Source organism: Lissotriton vulgaris, unplaced genomic scaffold (assembly GCF_964263255.1).
Source record: "Lissotriton vulgaris unplaced genomic scaffold, aLisVul1.2 SCAFFOLD_1812, whole genome shotgun sequence".
Classification (NCBI taxonomy): domain Eukaryota; kingdom Metazoa; phylum Chordata; class Amphibia; order Caudata; family Salamandridae; genus Lissotriton; species Lissotriton vulgaris.
Window position 1 is genome coordinate 380,773 of NW_028251611.1, and position 20,145 is coordinate 400,917.

Consider the following 20,145-nt stretch of genomic DNA (forward strand, 5'->3'; position numbering starts at 1 on the left):
GGCTACAAGATCACCCGGAGGGACCGCACCGCCAACCAGATGGGAGGAGGCATCGCCATCATCCACAGGGACACCATCCACATCACGACCAACACCGACGACACCCTGACCACCGCTGAACACCTACACTTCCAGATCCACACCAACCCGAAGACCACCCTCAGAGGCACCCTGATCTACCGACCCCCGGGACCACGCACACAATTCAGCGAGGACATCGCCGACTTCGTCAGCCCGCATGCCCTCCCCTCCGCTGACTACATCCTCCTGGGGGACATCAACTTCCACCTGGAGAACAACAACGACCGCAACACCATCACCCTGCTCGCCAACCTCGGACTCAAGCAGCTGGTGTCCACCCCCACCCACCTCGCCGGACACACACTCGATGCCGTCTTCTCATCCAGCAAAGACATCGCCTTCAGCCACGCCACAGGACTCCACTGGACAGACCACAGCTGCGTCCACTTCACCTTCAGAAGAACGACGATCCACCACCACCAGCAACAGGTTGCCCGAAGAAGCTGGAACAAGATCACAGCCGACCAGCTCGCCGCTTCCCTGAGCCAGCACCCTCCCGCCAGCTCAGCGAACCCCAGCCAGGCCGCCAACAACCTCACAAAGTGGATCAGCAACTGCACGGACGAACTCGCCCCACTGAGGACCCCGCCCAGCAGACCCGGCAGCAAGAAAGCCCCATGGTTCACCGACGAACTCAAGAGCTCCAAGAAGAACTGCCGAGCCCTCGAGAAAGTCTGGAGAAGGGAACCAACACCGGACAACATGACCACCTTCAAGCTTGCCACCCGGAAGCACCACCAACTGATCTGCGCCACCAAGAAAACTGCATTCAAGGACCGGCTGGACAACAACGCACACAACTGCAAGGAACTCTTCAACATCGTGAAAGAGCTCTCCAACCCCAACGCCGGAAACAACGGCATCACCCCATCGCAAGACCTCTGCAACTCCCTCGCCTCCTACTTCCACAACAAGATCGCGGACATACACAACAGCTTCAGCACTCAACCGACGCACGCCACGACCGCACCAACGCCCCCCACCACCACCCTCCGCGCCTGGACTCCGATCAACACCGAAGACACCGTCCGCATGATGAACTCCATCCACTCCGGATCTCCGACCGACCCCTTCCCTCACCACGTCTTCAACAAGGCCGACGCTGTCATCGCACCCCACCTGCGGGACATCATCAACACCTCCTTCGACACCGCCACCTTCCCGGAGAGCTGTAAGCACGCCGAACTCAGCGCTCTACTAAAGAAACCAACTGCGGACCCCACCGAACTCAAGAATTACCGCCCCATCTCGCTCCTCCCGTTTCCAGCCAAAGTCATCGAGAAGACCGTCAACAAACAGCTGGCCGCCTTCCTCGAGACGAATGGATCCCTCGACCGCTCACAGTCTGGCTTCCGAGCCAACCACAGCACCGAGACCGCCCTCATCGCTGCCACCGATGACATCCGAGCCCTGATGGACAACGGAGAAACAGCGGCCCTCATCCTCCTAGACCTCTCCGCGGCATTCAACACTGTCTGCCACCGCACCCTAGTGCAGCGCCTCAGCAACGTCGGAATCCAGGAGAGGGCACTGGAATGGATCAGCTCCTTCCTCGACGGAAGAACACAGAGAGTCCGTCTACCACCGTACAAGTCAGAGGCCACCGAAGTAATCTGCGGCGTCCCTCAAGGATCCTCGCTGAGCCCCACCCTCTTCAACGTCTACATGAGCCCCCTCGCGGCCATCGCACGCCAAGACAACCTCAACATCATCTCCTACGCCGACGACACCCAGCTGATCCTCTCCCTGACCAACTACCCCGCCGCCGCCAGAGCCAACCTTCACGAAGGGATGAAAGACGTAGCCGAATGGATGACGACCAGCCGCCTGAAACTGAACTCAGACAAGACGGAAGTCCTCATCCTGGGCTCCTCGCCCTCCGCCTGGGACGACTCCTGGTGGCCCCCCGCCCTGGGCACCGCACCCAAACCGACAGACCACGCACGCAACCTGGGCTTCATCCTGGACTCCTCCCTCTCCATGACCAGACAAGTCAACGCCGTCTCCTCGTCGTGCTTCAACATCCTGCGCATGCTACGGAAGATCTTCCGGTGGATCCCCACCGAGACCAGGAAGACGGTCACCCAGGCCCTCGTCACCAGCCGACTGGACTACGGCAACGCCCTCTACGCCGCAAGCACCGCCAAGCTCCAGAAGAGACTCCAGCGGATCCAGAACACCTCAGCCAGACTCATCCTCAACATCCCACGACACAGCCACATCTCCGGACATCTGAGAGACCTGCATTGGCTCCCCGTCAACAAAAGAATCACCTTCCGTCTCCTCACCCACGCACACAAAGCCCTACACGATCAAGGCCCGAGCTACCTCAACAACCGCATCAACTTCTACGCTCCCAAACGCCACCTCCGATCAGCCAGTCACGCCCTCGCCGCCGTCCCCCTTATCCGAAGAACGACTACAGGAGGAAGGTCCTTCTCCTACCTGGCCGCCAAGACCTGGAACTCCCTCCCTCCCGACCTGCGCCTGACCCAAGACCACCTCTCCTTCAGGAAGAAGCTCAAGACCTGGCTGTTCGAGCAGTAGCAGCACCCCCCCCCCCCTCCCCCAAGCGCCTTGAGACACTCCGGCTAAGTAGTGCGCTCTATAAATGTCTTGATTGATTATTAGCTTCTACTGGGATATTTCCTGAGCAAATCATTAAAACACCCACGCATCTTATTTTGCATGCCTAAATACACAAATTCTTAGCGGCACAACGGTGGTTACTAATGAGATATACACAACATTGTATCCATAACAACTAAATACTACATATTTAATGGCAGAAAAACGGATTTAAAGAAATACAATTACTAGTGCTCATGTCTTCTAATACTTCAATACATCAAGTACTACCAATCAAGAAAACTATTTACTTACCTGTAAATCCAGTTCTCCAGCGTTTGTACCTTTCATAGACTAAGATGGACTCACATGCTTGAATCTTCTTGATTGTCAAAGTAGGCGCTTGCAGTACATACTGAGCAGTACTGAAAATAATGTCCCATAGAAACTGCAGAATAAACAGTTTGTTTAGTAGCCACTCCAACTGTGCAAATTAAGTTGAACGGCCATGAACTGCACTCTTCCGCGAGAGGGGATTACTGCTCTGATTTTCAAGCACACCTGATGCATAGTCACATTTACAGTAGCCACAATCGAGCCCAAAGAGAGAAGGAGGGAAGGCTGCTTTTGAATCCAAGAAAGTTAGCAATGCTAGAACAATGCAGCTGTGAGTAACTTATTTCTTCTCCACACTGGATTTTTCACAGACTGATATGCATATACTGGAGTGTCAAGTAGGACAGATTGCAATCCTTTGAAGGAAGGCAGGAATAAGGTTCAAGGTTGCCCCTAAATACTAGATTTAAGGGCGTTCAGGTAAGTAAAGTTGAGGCCAATGGGTCCCTCCCTTGGGGCGGGTACACCCCCTATTATGCCACCCTCCAGTGGGAGGGGGGTATATGACACTTTGGTTGGATTGGAAACAGGTCTGGTGGTGGCAACTGGCGAGCAGCCATTCAGCCTGGAAACTAGTGTTAGTTCGTTTTCAGGGGGCATCTCTAAGATGCCCTCGGAGTGCAGTATTCATTAAATCCCACACTGGCATCGGTATGGGTTTAATGTGCTGAGAAGTTTGATACCAAAGTTCCCAGTTTTCAGTAAAGCCATTATGGTGCTATGGAATTGAAATGACAAACTCCCAGCACTATATACTCTTAATGGCATTACTGCACTTACAATGTCAAATGGACGTAAGACACTGTTGGGGTACAGGGCTCATGCACCTGTACCCTCACCACTGGTATAGTGCACCCAGCTAAAGGGGTGGCTAATCTATGTCAGGGCAGTGGGTTGTACGCATGGCACACAGGGATGTGTGCCATCTCGATTCTTCGCTTTGTTCTGCACCAAAACAAGCAGCCTGCAGAGAGAGTGAGTGTGATTGCTTGTCTCCTTGGTACCCATGGTATCTTTTACAAGGGACTGACATGGCCAGAGAGGTGTCAATTGGGGGTACAAGGTACCGTTTTGGGAAAGAAGACAGGCCCTGGGAACCTGATTGGCAGGGACCCAGGGCACATCAAGTCAAAGTGCATCAGTGGTATGGCAAAAAGTGTGGGGTGGGTAAGGTTACTGCAATAGAACCCAGCTTCCTACAAGTTTCTAGTATTGCTCCTAAAAATTGGATCTTTGTTTGGGGCACCAACAACGATTTCTCCCTCCGTCCATGTATGGGAACACCTGGAGACCTCTCCAGAGAAAAGGGGCAACCGGAGCGAGACATTTGGTGAATATTCTCGGCGCGCCGATTTAAGCCCAAATGGGAGCACCTTGAACTGGTTGTAGTGCTGACCTCTTACTGAGAATCAAAGGTACTTCCTGTGTTTTTGTTGAATAGATATGTGGAAGTAAGCATGCCCAGAGATGTAAAAAAAATCCCCTTACTGCATCATCAGGAAAACTTCCTGGAAAATAAGCATCCAAATGACTTTCCTTAGAAACTTGTTCATTAGGAAGAACCTGGAATTGAAGCCTTAATTCCTTTGCAACTTAGACAATTTATATGGCTCCCTTGGACAGAAGCATAAGCATTTACATTTGCAGCTCCTTCAAAAGAAGAGGTCGTTTATTTCTTGGTGAACAAACTGGGGGTCTCTGGATGAACTCCAATATATGGTCAGACAGAACAATTTGTAAAACCCATGTGTCTGATGTTATATTCTTCCATGCAGGAACAAAAAGGGAAATTTTGCCCCCCTCAACTTCTGAGGACCAGACGGACAATGGGGGCAAGCTGAGAGTCAGGCTCTCTTCTCATTATCATTGGTTCGTACTTGTGAGGAACCTCTTTTCCTTCCTGCACATCTCCCTTGAGTATGCCTTGGTTTGATTAAAGGAGTATCCTTGATTGTACACAAACTGTCTTTGACGATAATAAGTGCGTCCTTGAGCTCCATACTGGTTGAATCCTGCTCTGGAATTTTGTGCTCTCCACCAGCCACAAAAGTAAATGTCCCAACTCTGCGATACTGCAACTAACCTAACGCCATTGCTGTATCAGTGTCGGCTTTAAGACCTTGAAGAACTTCATCAACATGCTTGCCAAAAAGAGTGATTTTAGAGTTCACATCAGTACAGAAGGCTGTGGATTTTAACCAGCATTGCCTCCTTAGTGCAGTCCCTCCTGCCAACTGATGAAAACCTGCATCTGAAGCATCCAACGCTGCATCAATAATGAAAGAAGTTGGGGGCGTGGCTTAGCAGGCTGCATGGTGGACGTGTGCTAGCCAGCTCCGCCCAGCCCATCACTGATCCGACACTTAACCTAGCTCCCTCGGACCTTAACCAAGTCCTGGAGGGGGCATCTCGGCGGCAGTCACCCATTGGGGCAGTCCGGTGCGCAGCGTCAGTGTCAGGAGCGGCTGGGCGCTGCAGGCGAGGTGTCAATGAAGCGTGGCCTGGTCGATGTTGGTGGAGCCAGGGAGTGGATTTCATTGAGTCCTGGAGGTGGGACGAGCCGTGTGGCTGCCCACGAGTGCCTGCGGTGGCGGATTGTGATCCTGGCGCTCAGTGGCGGTAGTGGTCTTTGTGGGGCAGGTCGGCCCCAGGTTCAGGCTGTGTACACTGGTGAGGAGGAGGGGGCGCCCCAGCCAGCGGGGAGACTCTGCTGCGGCCGCACACCGCGCCTGGGAGAGAGGCCAGATTCTGGGGCACGGGAGGACCCTCCCAGACATTTGGTGGCTGCAGTGCAACAGCGCGGGAGCCTCCCCCCTACACTCTTCCCCCCCCCCCCCCCCCCCCCCCCCCCCGGACTGGTGTCTGTGTCCCGGCAGCTGTATTGGGCTGCATTGGGGGAGGCTAGAGAGGCCCTGAGGGAGCGGTCTGGACTTTTCTTGACCTTCAGGGCCCTGTGGTGGAGGCGGCAAATTGGCCCTGTGTTGCTCTCGCATTGGGGGTTCCTGAGAGGAGGTCGGCCGAGCTTGATGTGTGCCCCCGGGGGTGCCCCGTGACGGGCCAGTGGCAAACCAGAGCCGGGAGGGTTGGCGCAGCTGCAGGGCGAAGACGGCGGATTGTGACAGACCTTCTCTGATGTGTCTCCCCTGGGTGAGGATGCAGGCTGGCTAGAATCTCCCCTGCCTGGACTGTGGTGGCGGGGCCCGTGATCGGCGGCTGCACCGAGTCACACCCCTGGGAGAAGTGAGCAAGGAGACTACCCTGTGCCCATAGGGTTGGCCTGGGTAGGCGGACATTGGTGATTGAGTGGGCAGTTTGGGGCCCGGAGGAACGGCGCCACCGGCGGGGGCGCGCAGCCTTGATGTTTGGCGACTTGGGCGAGCGGGTAGGTGGAGGGACCGGTTGCTGGTCAAGGCCCCTGCTGGTGGATTGCGGGCCCCGGACCGGGGCTGCCTCTCTCCCCCCTTGAGATCGGGCCGGGGGACTGATTCACCTGTGGTGTGCCTGCGTAGAGGGGGCTTTTGTGCTGGCGCCCAGTCCACCTTGGTCTGACTCTGTGGAGGGTCTGTTGAGAGCCGCCATGACGAGGGACAAGGGTGGCGGCGGCGGATCCACAAAGCACGGGCCTATAGACAAGTTCACAGGCCCTGGAGCGACGGGTGGGGCCTCCGGGGGCTCCCAAGAGGCCATAACAGACAACACGGCCCTGTTGTCGGCAATCAACCAATCCAGGGATATGCTTGATGCCAAAATTGGTGCGGTGGGTGTGGACATTATGTTATTGCGCCAGGATCTACGGAACGCGGTGTCCCGCATCACAAAGGAAGAAAGATGACGTCTCAGTTCTCAAGCAGAAGGTGGCAGGTATGGAAAGTTTCCAGAAGGGCTTGGCGCTTCAGGTCGAGGATGCTGAAAGGCGGGCCCGACAGAACAACCTGCGCTTTGTTGGCTTCCCAGAGGATGCACAGTGGCTGGAGAGCTGGCTCCATCCGTATACGCTGTCCCGGTGCTTCATCGTGAAGCAGGCCCACAGAGCGCTCATTCAGAAACCCCCAGTGGGGGCTTGTCCACGGCCGGTGATCGCGAGATTGTTTAATTACCTTGACCATGACACTGTGCTGAAGCAGGCCAGAGCCAAAGAACCCTTGGCCTTTAATAATCATCGTATCCTGGTGTTCCCGGACTATACAAGACTCGTGCAGCAGCAGCGCCAATCGTTCATGGCAGCGAAGGCCAGATTGAGAGACCTCAAACTCCTGTATGCTTTACTATTCCCCGCTCGCTTGCGTGTGGTATTCCAATTCCGCAGTACAGGTGCGGGTGAACACGCCGCCTGGGCTGCAATCAGACTCATCATTGAGTGAGGGGCTGTCAAAGAATCCCTGTGGACAGCACCGGAGGGGGCACAGAAGATCGCGTTTCCAGAGGCGCTCTGTTTCCTGTGGAGCCTCTTCCCGGGGAGACCCGCTTTCCACCAGCCTTTGGACCCTTGATAATAGGATGGCGCTGAGGTGCTTCTTTAAGTGGACTGTGTGACTGTTTGATTTAAGTGGAATAGAGGGAGCCCTTAGGAAGGCTGAATCCCCACCTGTGTGGGGGGTAGGCCTAGGTGACATGGGCTGCGCGTTGGGGATCCATTGGAGAGTGCGGACTATGCCTCCCTACCCCCCCCCACCCCCCCCCCCCCCCCGTTGGAGGCTTGGTGCCAACCCCGCAACGAGAGGTACTTAACAGTGTTTTTGAGGTATTGGGGGGTTTATTATGGGAGAGGAGTTTGGTTAGGAGGATGAGTTGCGCTTTTACCCTGGGCCCATCACGTCATGCACACACACGGTTGATACCTCCTATCCATGCTACAGTAATGCTTGTTGCTCAATGGCTAGTGGGCCTCTAAATGCTCGGGTATCCCCGGGCACCCTCCGTATTGTCAGTTGGAATGTGCCTAGGGTTCTGGATAAAATTAAGCATGGGGCAGTCCAGCGTCAGGCAAAGAGGGTCAGAGCGGACATCCTCTTTTTGCATGAAACCCATCTGATGGGCTCCAGGGTCGTGTGCTTCCAGCAGGTCTTTCACGCTGGGTTTGTGCAGGGTTCTAGGGGTGTAGCGGTTCTAATACATCGCAGGGTTCCATACGTGCACGCACAACAATGGCTGGACTCGCAGGGGCGGTACCAGTTTCTTCGGGGCAAGATTAGGGAGGACTCTTTATTGTGTTGTGCTGTGTATACGCCCCTCCCCCTTTACAGTGGAGCAGCTGCTCTCCTTATGGGCTGACATGCCGGACGTGGCCTCGGTAGAGGGTGGAGATTGGAACAATGTCATGGATATGGGCAGGGACAGAAGCAGGGCAGGAGGGGGTCAGGGTGGCACTCAACCCACGAAGTTGCATTCTCTGGTTACGAGCCTCGACTGGGTAGATGTTATGGTCCGACTCGCGCCTCACCTAACAGACGCAATGGAATTAAAACTACATGGTCCAGAATGCTTAGCGGCATGGAGGCGGGAATATAAGGCTTGAATTTCCTGTTTCCGGTGTCGGATATTCTGACGCTTGACCCGGCTGGTTAGTGACCAGATTCTGTGTTGTGATAACGTGTGATTGCTCTGTTACACGTTCGTATGTTTCTTCATCCCAGTGGAGCTGGAGAGTTCCGCTGCCCGTTGGAGCCAGTGACCTTGATTTCCGTTGTGCGCATCATTCCCTGTACCTCCGTTGGCGAGCCTTTTTGCACCGGCTCATGCGGAGGACAGGACTTTCATGTTCAGTGCCCAACTAGTTCGCCCCGTTTCCGTTGGCGAGCCTTCTTGCATCGGCTCATGCGGAAACGGAGTTTGTTGTGCCTTCATATTTCCGTAACCCTGTTCCGTTGGATAGCCTTCTTGCATCGGCTAATGCGGAAAGGGTTTTTGTGCTTATTCTTTGTTTCTGTTTAATCCTCTGTTGGCGAGCCTTCTTTCCCCGGCTATTGCAGAGGATTAATTTGTCATACTACTGGGGGAGAGTTCTCGGTGGAGGTTAACCAAGTGTTCCACCCCTTCATCTTCTGGAGGCCGCTGAAGCTTGTCTCCATATTTCAAAGGTACTCGTTTAACCTTACTTTATTCGGGTGACGTAACCCATTTCCTTTCCTATTTTTGTTATGGCTGCTGTGAAGGCGTATGTCAGAGACCCCCACATTAAACCCTGAAAGGAAGGAGTTTAGGGTAGGTGGATTTCCAGCTTAGGTATCCCATCTATTATGTGGTAAATCTATTGCATGACATATCATACCTCGATTCATTTGTGTATTTCAGAGGGGAGGTTCCAGTTATTCAGACAGGGCCTGTTCTCAGTAGACGAGAAGTATCTCCTGAGTATCGCAGCCTCTTTCTGTTATTCAGGTAGGGAGAGAGTAGATTTACAAACTGGATTGTGTATCCTTGTACAAGAACCGCTTCCAATATTCTTGTTCTTTGTCTTGCAGCTCTCCCTCCCCGCTGTCCCCTTCCTTTCCTTCCCGTTTGTTCCTGCAGCCCTCATCTGATCCGTCTTTAGCCCAAGGCTTTAATAGCACACTTGGTTTGGATAGATCTGGAGGGGGCCTTTGTAAACTACATACTGATCCTGAGGAAGAAGAGGTTAACAGTAGACACCTGGCGACAAGCGCACGGTGATAGGAGGGAGTATACCTACCTCTTGGCGGTCCATAAGTCTTTCTCTAGGATAGACTATGTTTTCGTCCCTCGGGCGATGGCACAGAGTGTAGTGTCTGCGAGGATCCTTCCTAGGGGACTGTCGGACCACTCTCCGGTGTTCATGGAGCTGCAGCCGGGTAGGGGGCAGCAACCCTTTTGCTGGCGCCTAGCAGTATGGAACTTGCAGAATGCGGAGTACGAGAAGCATATGAGGGAGACGATCGCGGACTACTTTGTCGCCAACGTGGGGTCAGTCTCCAGTGCAGTAACACTTTGGGAGGCACTGAAGCCTACTTTACGATGGGTGGATATTGCATAGTGCGTGGCGGCCCCCAGAAATCGTCGAGATGAGTTGGTAAGGGCTGAAGCGGAGGTGGAGGTACTTGAGAGTTGGAGCCGGGGGCGGGTGGCAGACCGGAGGTGCGACAGCTACTGCTGGCGCAGCAGTCCTATACCTCTCTCCTGATGGACTAGGCTCACCAACTCTGGCTAGCAACACGTAGCAGAATTTGTCAATGGGGTGACAAGTCGAGCAAGATGCTACATCGGCTCTGCCGGGGAGTTTTTCATCCTCAGGCCCTCCCAAGGGTGCTGGATGAGAGGGGACGCCAATAATAGACCCGAAGACCATAGCGGAGAGATTTGCCACCTACAAAGCGGATCTATACCGCCCTCGAGAGTGCTTACCGGAGGCAACGGTAGACAAACTCTTTGCAGACCTCCCGCCCAGAGCGGTGTCTGACGAGATGCGCCAGCAGCTGGAGCTCCCCCTTCGGGGGAGGAACTGGCGAAGGCTCTGGGTGAACTCAACGTTGGGTGAGCTCAATCAGGGAAGGCGGCGGGACCCAATGGGTTCCCCAGTGACTTCCATCGTCGATATAATCTACAACTAGCATTTTATTATCGGGTGGCGGTGGAGGAGGCCAGTTGGCTCCCCCCAGACTGGCGGCAAGCAGAAGTGGTGGTGTTTCATAAGCCTGGTCGGCCCCCGGAGCAGCATGCTTCTTATTGCCCCATCTCCTTTCTTAATGTTGAGGCCAAGGGTTTGGCCAAAGCACTGGCTAAACGCCTCCTGCCTCACATTCCGGCTTTGTTCCACCCGACCAGGCCGGGTTCATGCCCCAGAGGGCGACGCGCCACAACATACGGCGAGCGCACGTAGCGCTGGCAGCGGTCCTACAGATGGGGGAGCCCGCTGCGCTCCTACTGGTGGACATGGACAGGGCATTTGATTCTCTGTGCTGGGTTTACCTGTTCGCCCTCCTTCGTAGGCTCAATCTTGGCCCCTGGTTCCTGTTGTATGTGAACGTTCTATATACCAAATTGACAGCATCAGTCCGCGTGGCGGGGGCGGCCTCGTCCAGCTTCCCCATCCGACGTGGCACCAGACAGGGGTGCCCCCTGTCGCCCTATCTATTCGCCCTTGCCATGGAGCCGTTGGGGGCCTGGGTGCGTATAGATGCACAGTTGAAGGGGTTCGAGTGGGCCCCTGGCCTATCTGACAGAATCGCACTGTATGCAGATGATGTCCTTTTCTTTTTAACGGCATTGGATAGGTCGGGCAGCGAATCCTAGAGATCATGCAAATATTCGGGGAAACGACCGGGCTGTACATGAAAATGTGGCATCTTCTTGTCCTAACCATCTCTGGTTAAGGTGTCACTTACCACACTTCACAAGTTCTGGCCTAGCTCACGCAAAGAACGTCACACTAGCCTATTGTGCCCCTAGACAGACTGGTACTAGGGCAGGTAGGTAGGAAAATCCAGAAACCTTTGTAGGTTGAGGTTCTGGAAGCTTCTCCCGCTTCTAAGTAGGCACCAGGTATAAACAAGCATTTGCAATGCAATAGGTCTCGCATTAGGAAAGTTTGAGCTATTGGTCTTGTAAATGACAATTTTTTTTATTTATGTTTTGGTTTCGAAAATAGCTAAATTAACAGCTTTGTCATTTACAATCCCAATAGTTATAACTTTCGTAAATGTGACAACTATAACCTGCGCTGAGTGATGCTTTGGTGGTGCTGAGTGGTGCTGAGTGATGCTGTGGTGGTGCTGAGTGGTGCTGTGGTGGTGCTGTGGTGGTGCTGAGTGGTGGTGCTGAGTGGTGCTGTGGTGGTGCTGAATGGTGCTCTGGTGGTGCTGCTGAGTGGTGCTGCTGTGGTGGTGCTGCTGTGGTGGTGCTGCTGGGGTAGAGCTGAGTGGTGCGGAGTGATGCTGGAGTGGCACTGAGTGGTGCTGTGGTGGTGCTGAGTGATGCTGTGGTGGTGCTGGGGTGGCGCTGAGTGATGCTGTGGTGGTGCTGAGTGATGCTGGAGTGGCGCTGAGTGATGCTGGAGTGGCGCTGAGTGATGCTGTGGTGGTGCTGAGTGATGCTGTGGTGGTGCTGGGGTGATGCGGAGTGATGCTGTGGTGGCGCTGAGTGATGCTGGGGTTGCGCTGAGTGATGCTGGGGTTGCGCTGAGTGATGCAGGGGTGGCGCTGAGTGATGCAGGGGTGGCGCTGAGTGATGCAGGGGTTGCTCATGATTCAACGCTTTTGAAAAGCAAAATAGTCCCTCATGCACTTTAATGTACGCTCTCAGTAGGAGGCAAAATGGTATACAAAACAGTAAATAGCATAAGGTGAGAGATACTCCTCTGGGCAGAGCAAACGCCTACTAGATGCATATTTTAAATAATTGGTAACAATAGGTAATGCTGACAGCACCATTGTCAAGCTAGACCTAATAAATAATGGGTACAGGTGGCATACTGGCAAGTGAGTCAAATGTATGCACTGATAACAGGAATTAATGTCACACAACTCGAAGGTGCTAATTTTAAGTATCTTTCTTGTATGCAAGACAGACGCATAGGACCCACTGGGAGTAAATTCCTTGAGGTCGCACATCAACCTTTGTAGCACGTGCATTAAGCAACCGAGCTTGCAGATTAGGATAATGAGCAGGGAATCCTACAATGTGATTTCGTCACATGCCAAGAGTTACAGGGACATTGAGATTATGCCTGCTATCCCAGAAACCCATACTGAAGCTGCTGAAACATCAATTGATTATAAGTCAAACAAGATGACAACATCTGTAATGGGTACATTTATGATAGCACTAATCACCGATAGATAAAACACACAATGGAAGGGATCCAGAAAGGATGTAAACACCTCTGCTGCGACTCAGACCCCCTAGCCCCCTGAGCCACTGATTTGTTACCCAGGAAAACACTCTAAATACACTGATTTCTTCAGGTGGGGCAGCTCTGCTCGCTCTGTATCATTCCCAAGGCCTTTTACAAATCGCACACTTTTTTTCCTCTGACTACATTAACATATTAAAATACGAATTGTTTAGGATTTTCCCCAATTACTGCAAAAAGAATTGCTTTAATCAATAAGAAAGTAAAAAGTAATACGTCGACCCGTTTCCATTTCTTCTCTCCCAGCTGAATAGAATCTTTGTTTGGGGGCTGTGTGTTGCCAAGCGAGCCCCTAGCTGCACTGGCTGGCAAATGGTATCAAACATGCTGGTACTATTAAACCCCCCGCTCCCGGAGATCACCAGGACAATGACCTGCAGAAAATGTTTGATCCTCGGGCAAAGCAGGTTTGCCTTTTTTTGTGCCCTCAGCTTTCATTATTCAAGTCCCTTGAGCATTTAGGTGAAGCCAAACGTTGAAACCTGACACTCACTGCCTTCAGAGCAGCCAGAACCAAGCTCCGGCCTGCATGCTTATCAGCAACACAGCCACAGCCTGGACAAGAACTCTCTTGTGCTCGTGGTCACTTTGTGTGCCCACTACAAAGCTGTGTGTCTTCCTCCATTCCGTCCTTTTGTTCGCTTTTATGAACTAATATACCGACTCTTTAATTTAAAAAAAAACTGTAGGGCATTTTTTGGACTAACTCTACAGGACGCAAAGTTATTCCTACTTAACCTGTTTTGGGATCTGCTTAGCTTTACCTTAACTGCCATGTTTCCTCTTGCCATGTCCGACATCCTCTGTTTGCCAGGTTGTTTTAGCCACCGAAGTTGCATTCTGGGAATTGTAGTTTCATTTATTTATGCTGTAAGAAAACAGTTTTTGTAAAAGTCCCAAAATGTGTTACGGGTCAGTTGTGGGTCACCTGGCAGTTCTGCCTATCTTCCAAATGTTTAATTAAATGTTGCTACGTCTAGTTACCTCTTTGCTAAGTCACAATAATACTATATCTTATATTTAGGCTTTCCTGTTTTCAGTTTCTATTTTTGGTAAATTCTGGTGGGGTTTTTTCAGTGTTTTCAATATCTTAAAAATCAGATTTTATCAGTTTTTACACATTTTCGGGCCACTAAAAACAGAAAAAGTGTTTTTCCGGTGTTTATGGAACGTTTTGCTTTTATTATTGCTTGCTTTCTGCACTGAAAGAACATGGTATATAGACAGTGTACTTATAGTGTATATGAGGTCCAAATAGATTTTTGCAAATTAATCTTATTGTAGTACACCATACAATACTTCTTCAGTGAGTCTTTGGGTCATGTGCGCTCGCTCTTTCCTTCCCATGTAATCTTCTGTGAAAAGCCCCTCTCAGCATTCATAGCTCCTTGGGCTCAGAACCATCAGCTAAGGGACACAGTTGGGATGACACTTTCTTTGATGCCACATAAAGCACAACATGATAAATATTTGCGTTTTAGTTCCTGTGCATAACAAAACAGTGCACCAGAATGGACTAAAAAGTCAGTAGCATCCCTCATTAACTCTGAAGATGGTAAAGATGCTTTCAGCATACCATCTAACAAGTGGCAAGGATCTCCTACAGGGAATCACTTCAGCTCGGTTATCAATTTTGACAGGTCATCACACAACTTTTTTATATAGGTAGCTGAATCACTGCATATACAAACAATATCACTCCAAAATTTGTTGAACTTGGAAAGAACCTTTTTTGCAGAGCATTACAAGTGACACTGAGTTCAATGCTTTCCAAAAGTCGTGTAATGTTTTCACCACTATCCCAGATACTTGGTAATATATATACTTATCACTATACCTTGCATTGAATGTTTAAAGCCTGAGGTGTTGGCAAGTCACCTATCAATACTGACCCACTAGAAAATATGGTCTGATGTATTAAGGGTTTTTACCCATTCTCTGTGGGTAAATGTGATGACACATATTAGGAAAATTTTTATGCAACTAGCCATTTTACCTATCAGTGAAAGAATCAAATGCAGCCAAAATATCAAATATGAGTTTGATATTTTCTGATTCTCTACAGTTTATAAAATAATTAAACTAGACCTAAAACATGAAACCAAACCCTGCATCTTTAGACCAAAGGCCACAAAACTGAAAAAAGTAAAAGGAAGAAGAAACAACATTTTAGTGGCATTCCTAAAGAACAAAACTCAAGCAGAATAATGTTAGCCAGTCTTCCTTACTGCTAGCTTGTATAACAAAGTTACATTGTATTGACACCTTCAGGAAGAAAAAATGACTTTCATTCTCTTTTTCTTTTCTTTGAATGGCATTTAGTTTGTGGTTGTGCAGGTGTTTTTTCAGTGTTTATATGTTTTCACCGGGCTATTATCTTTCAGTGGGGTTTTATCAGTTATTATAGGTTTAAACCTAAAACCCCACAGCCTACTTATATTAAAGGTCCCAATTAGAAACACATACATTTCTATTGAGATCACGCAGAAAGGGGGTTGCAAACGTTTGCTTCCACTATGCTTTGTTTTACACCATTAGAATATTAATACCAGTAGGAAGGAATGAAAAATGTGCAACTGCTTGCTGGCAAGGAAACAGGCAGCCTCCTCTAAAACAACGTGCAGAGCGAGGAGGGAGAACAAAAGCCGCTTTTAACGCTGTGCTTCCCCAAAAGGGCTGCTGAGCTGAGCTCGGATTGCTCACAGAAGGGGAGCAGCCGAAGCTGAAACAGTTAACCCCTGGAGCACGTTTCAGGTTTCTCACAAAGTTGTAGCTAACCCAGCCTGCTACCCTGCCTACAGCCTGACCCCTTGGCATTTCCACTCGGCTTCTCCCAGCCATACATAAACTTACACAAACAAACAGGTTGCTCAAACAGAGTGGCTCAAGAGAAAGGCTTTTTTTGCAGCTTGCGTCTTATGCATTCGATTGCCAAAAAATGCTTAACTAATGAACCAGAAAGTGAACTGACAAACCAGAGTTATTGGGTAACCAGGAAAGTACAACAGCCAGACAATTTGTTTAATTACTTCCAAAAGCAGACCCTGTCTCCCCCCTTTCCTCGAGGTCTGCTGGACTAGGCTCAAGGTTAAAGGTAAAGAGAGCTCTTTGTGCGTTAATCGTGGAAAGCCCAGTTAACTCGTAGAGTGTGGTGTACCATTCAGGGTTATTACCAAAACCAGAAGTCTTGCAAACAAAGAATGCAAATAATAACCAAGGAAACAAACGAACTGCTGAAATGTGCTCAGTGTAAAATTTGACCATAAGGGGGTGGGCGGGGGGGGGGGCGGGGGGGGGGACGACTCTTAATTAAACCAGCAACAACGAGTCTAATAGGGGCAGAAAGGCACAAAAAACCTGAGCCTAACAGGGGCAGAAAAAACGCGTCCGCAAAATAAAAGTAAATAAACGTGGCCGCAAAATAAAAGCCTTTGATGCAGCAGGGGGTGGAGCGGATCCCTTTGAAGTGAAGCTGCTGGCGGCACCACGCTGGGGAAGCAACAGATGGCTGGCTTTGATGTGGTGATGCGAGGCAGGCAGGCAGGCGGATAGAAGCGCGTGCACGGGACACATGCACTTCTGGAAATCCGCATTTTTTTGAGAGCTTAGTTTAGCTCTTATTTTAGCCCCAATAGGTTTCGAGTTATAAATAACTCGACCTAAAAAATAAAATAAAAAGAGACCCTGTCTTTAGATCTCTTCTGGACCTAAGTGGAAGACTAAAAAGACTGCTCTGTCGCCTTGCCTGCAAGATGGGTTCCTCTACTGCCCTGCAGCCCAAGGAAGGACCGGACCTGCACCTTAAACCCAGGACCACCAGAGTGACTTTAGGGTCTACTTTGATGTCCTCCTGTTCTGACCTACAAGGATACAACAAGCTCCAATGCCATTGGACTATGGCTGCTGAGTCCTAGGACCCCAGGTGGTACCTCCCCGGTCCTGGATCAGTCTTCGAGCCAGGTCTTGAGGCTCTTCCTAAAGTTGTGCAGGGTGAGGGAGCGACTGATGCTGACTGGGAGCTCGTTCCACGTCTTTGCTGCAACATAGGAGAAGGCTCTTCGACCTGCTCGGGTTCTGCGTATGCGTGGGGTCTCTGCCAAGGCGAGGTTGGAGGAGAGGAGGTTCCTTTTGGGTACGTGTAAGGAGACTCTTTCGTTGAGGTATTTGGGTCCGATGTTATGAGGAATTTGTAGGCGAGAGTGAGTAGCTTGAAGGTTACTCTCTTCTCGATGGGGAGCCAGTGGAGGTCCTGTAGGTGCTGGGTCATGTGCTTGTGTCGTGGGGTTCCAAGGACGACTGGCTGCGGTGTTGTGGATGGTCTGGAGCTTGTGTAGCAGAGTTTTTTTTATTCCGGCGTAGAGGGCGATGCCGTAGTCCAATCTACTGGTTATGAGTGTGTGGGTGACTGTCTTACTTGAAGATCTTGCTGAGTGTGCGGCAGGAGTTGAAGCAGGTGGAGGTGACATCGTTGATCTGGCAGGTCAAGGTGAGGGAGGAGTCTAGAATGACGCGGAGGTTCCGGGCGGGGTCCGTCGGGCTTGGTGGGTTTCTGAGGGCAGGGGGCCACGAGGAGCTGTCCCAGGTAGCGGGGGAGGGTCCAATGAGGAGGACCTCTGTCTTCTCAGAGTTCAGTTTTAGGCAACCGTCGCTCATCCAGGCTGCAACGTTTTTTTATTCCTTCTTAGAAGCAGAGTCTGGTGTCTTCGGGGTTCTTCGTGAGAGAGAGAGGATGAGCTGGGTGTCGGAGTAAGATACTATGCTGAGCCCATGCTGTCTGACGATGGTGAGGAGGGGGGCCATGTAGATGCTGAAGAGCGTGGAGCTGAGCAAGGATCCTTGGGGTACTCCGCAGTTGATCTCCATATGTTTTGAGAGGGAGGGAGGAAGTCCGATCCTTTCGGTTCTGCTGGATAGAAAGGAGCGGATCCAGTCGAGGGTGGTTCCCCGTATACCGGCATCGCGGAGGCTGGCTGCAAGAGTGCGATGGGAGACGGTGTCGAAGGCTGCGGGGAGGTCTAGTAGGATGAGGGCCGCAGTGGGGCCCTGGTTGAGGAGCATGCGGATGTCATCGGTGGCGGCGAGGAGGGCGGTCTCGGTGCTGTTGTTGCTCCGAAATCCAGATTGGGAGGGGTCGAGGATAGCATTCTCTTCGATGAAAGTGGTCAGGTGGGAGTTGATGAATCTCTCAGTGACTTTGGCTGCGAAGGGAAGGAGAGAGATGGGCCGGTAGTTTTCAGGTCCATCGGGTCAGCCGAGGCTTTCCACTTCCAGTCGTCAGGGAAGATCCCGGAATCCAGGGAGTAGTTGACACTGAGATGTACAATTATCTGAGCAACACTGAGCAGCTTGATGAACGACTGAATTCTCCCTGCTGGTGTAGTCAGAGGCTCTATATTTCTTCTCCAGCTTTAAAACAGTCACTAAGACAGTAGCATTAGTTTGTTTCCCATCACTCCTGCTATGATCCACGATTACTGCAGGTCTCAAAGTACTCTTCAGCAGATCTTCAAAATTACAGAGGAAGCAACCAGACTGCTTGTAATGGCAGGACACATCTTGTAGATGCTTATTCTATAAGAGCGAAAACTAGACAGGTCTTGTGGAGGGGAATAGATAGGTGTTGGATCCACACTGGTTAGAGGCGGCAGACCCGAGAGCAGAGGACGGCCCGGGACCAGGGTTCGATTCCCGGCGCGGCAGGTTTCGGGACCAGGGTCAGCGGACTCGATAATTCTCTCGCCTCGGTGCCCACTCTGATCAGCGATCACACTCGGCAACTCTGGGCATTAGCTTGCCTCATCTTCACTAACGGCCCCACCAGACCGCCGGGGATGCCTGGTCTCACCCTGGAGATACCCATTAAGGGACCATCTCTCAGGGAAGCCAGGAAGGGTTTCGCAGCGGTCGAAGCGCCTTGGGACCCTATGGGTAAGTAGTGCGCTATATAAATGCCAATACATTTACATTTACATTTACTTTCCCTGCTTAGTTTGCAATTTAGCTGTCCCAGGCCTGGCTGGCTTCCTCAAGGATTTCAACCTGATCTTTCTCAATATAATCCTTCTCTGAAGTCCCCACTTTTTACTCCCTCTGTTGGTGGTGGAGGCTGGAGGTGGAGGCTGAGCTGGCGGTAGTTGCGCAACCAGTTGGTGTGGCAGTGACTGCAGGGGTGGCAGTTGCATTATAAATCTGCATTAATAATGTGTCATCATGGACTGAAGAGGACTACATGTCCATGCATATTAAAAGACTCACATGGAGGTCCGTCGCAATATGGGTGAAAAGGTCTATTATAATGGGAATGTCCATAGTGCCAGGTCCTTTAATCCTCTGGACATCGTGTAGATGAAGTGGTAGGGTTCCTTGATCGGAATGGATACTCTTTTTGATCATCACAGTCTTGGCACTTGACTGAGATCAGCAAGACAATATGCCTAATCAAGGGACCATCATTGTCAGAGTCCTCAAAATCCCATTCCACTTCAAAGTCAAACCACTCTGCAGGGAGAGAGGAAGACATTTGACAGGGCGAAGCCTAATAAATTTGGATACCAGAAGGCTCATTTGCAAATAGTAGTTTACTGTAAAGGATTTTTAACAGCCATCGACTTTGGTGTCCTCGATGATAAGAGTCAACAACAGGACTCTGACTGGGATTTTGTTGACAAATGCCTGATAATTGTGTAGCATTTGATTAGTCTTCGTGAATGAGAATTTAGTCAAACACTTACTTTTACACACTGCAGAAAACGTTGGTGGCAGAGGATAGCAAAGGTGTCCAACTGGGAAGATACTGGCAGGACCTGCAGTGTCCCCTGAGATCACAACAGACGCGCTTCAGAAGTGGTGAGTGGGGAAGCAGAAAATATCCTCCAGCGATCCCAATGGTAGCTTTGAGGACCTGATGGTGCCGAAATTAATCCCCTATAAAAACTTGGCTTCTACTTGTAAACGGGATTCGCCGAGCCTGACCCCAAAATTTCTAGAGGGCTGTAGAGCATTCTTCTTGTACAATAGCCCCTGGTAGCTTGAATGATCACCTTACAGTCTACCTGACAACCTGCCTGTTCTTAAGATGGCAACTGGCGGTTCTGAATCACTTCAGACGATCCTCAGCATCCCAGGTGTCGTCTTCCCCGTCCCGCATGACCCTATAATGGCGACTGAATGGCTTTCCATGAAACTATGCTGATGCCCCACGGGCTGAAACTATAACTGTACTGACAGCGAAGTCA

At 51.0% G+C, this 20,145-nt stretch overlaps 1 protein-coding gene across 1 annotated transcript in view; it reads right to left on the bottom strand.

Annotated features, from left to right (window-relative positions):
- LOC147662826 (la-related protein 4B-like) overlaps positions 1–20,145 on the bottom strand; it is a 317,319-nt gene that overhangs the window by 241,130 nt on the left and 56,044 nt on the right. The window lies entirely within an intron of this gene.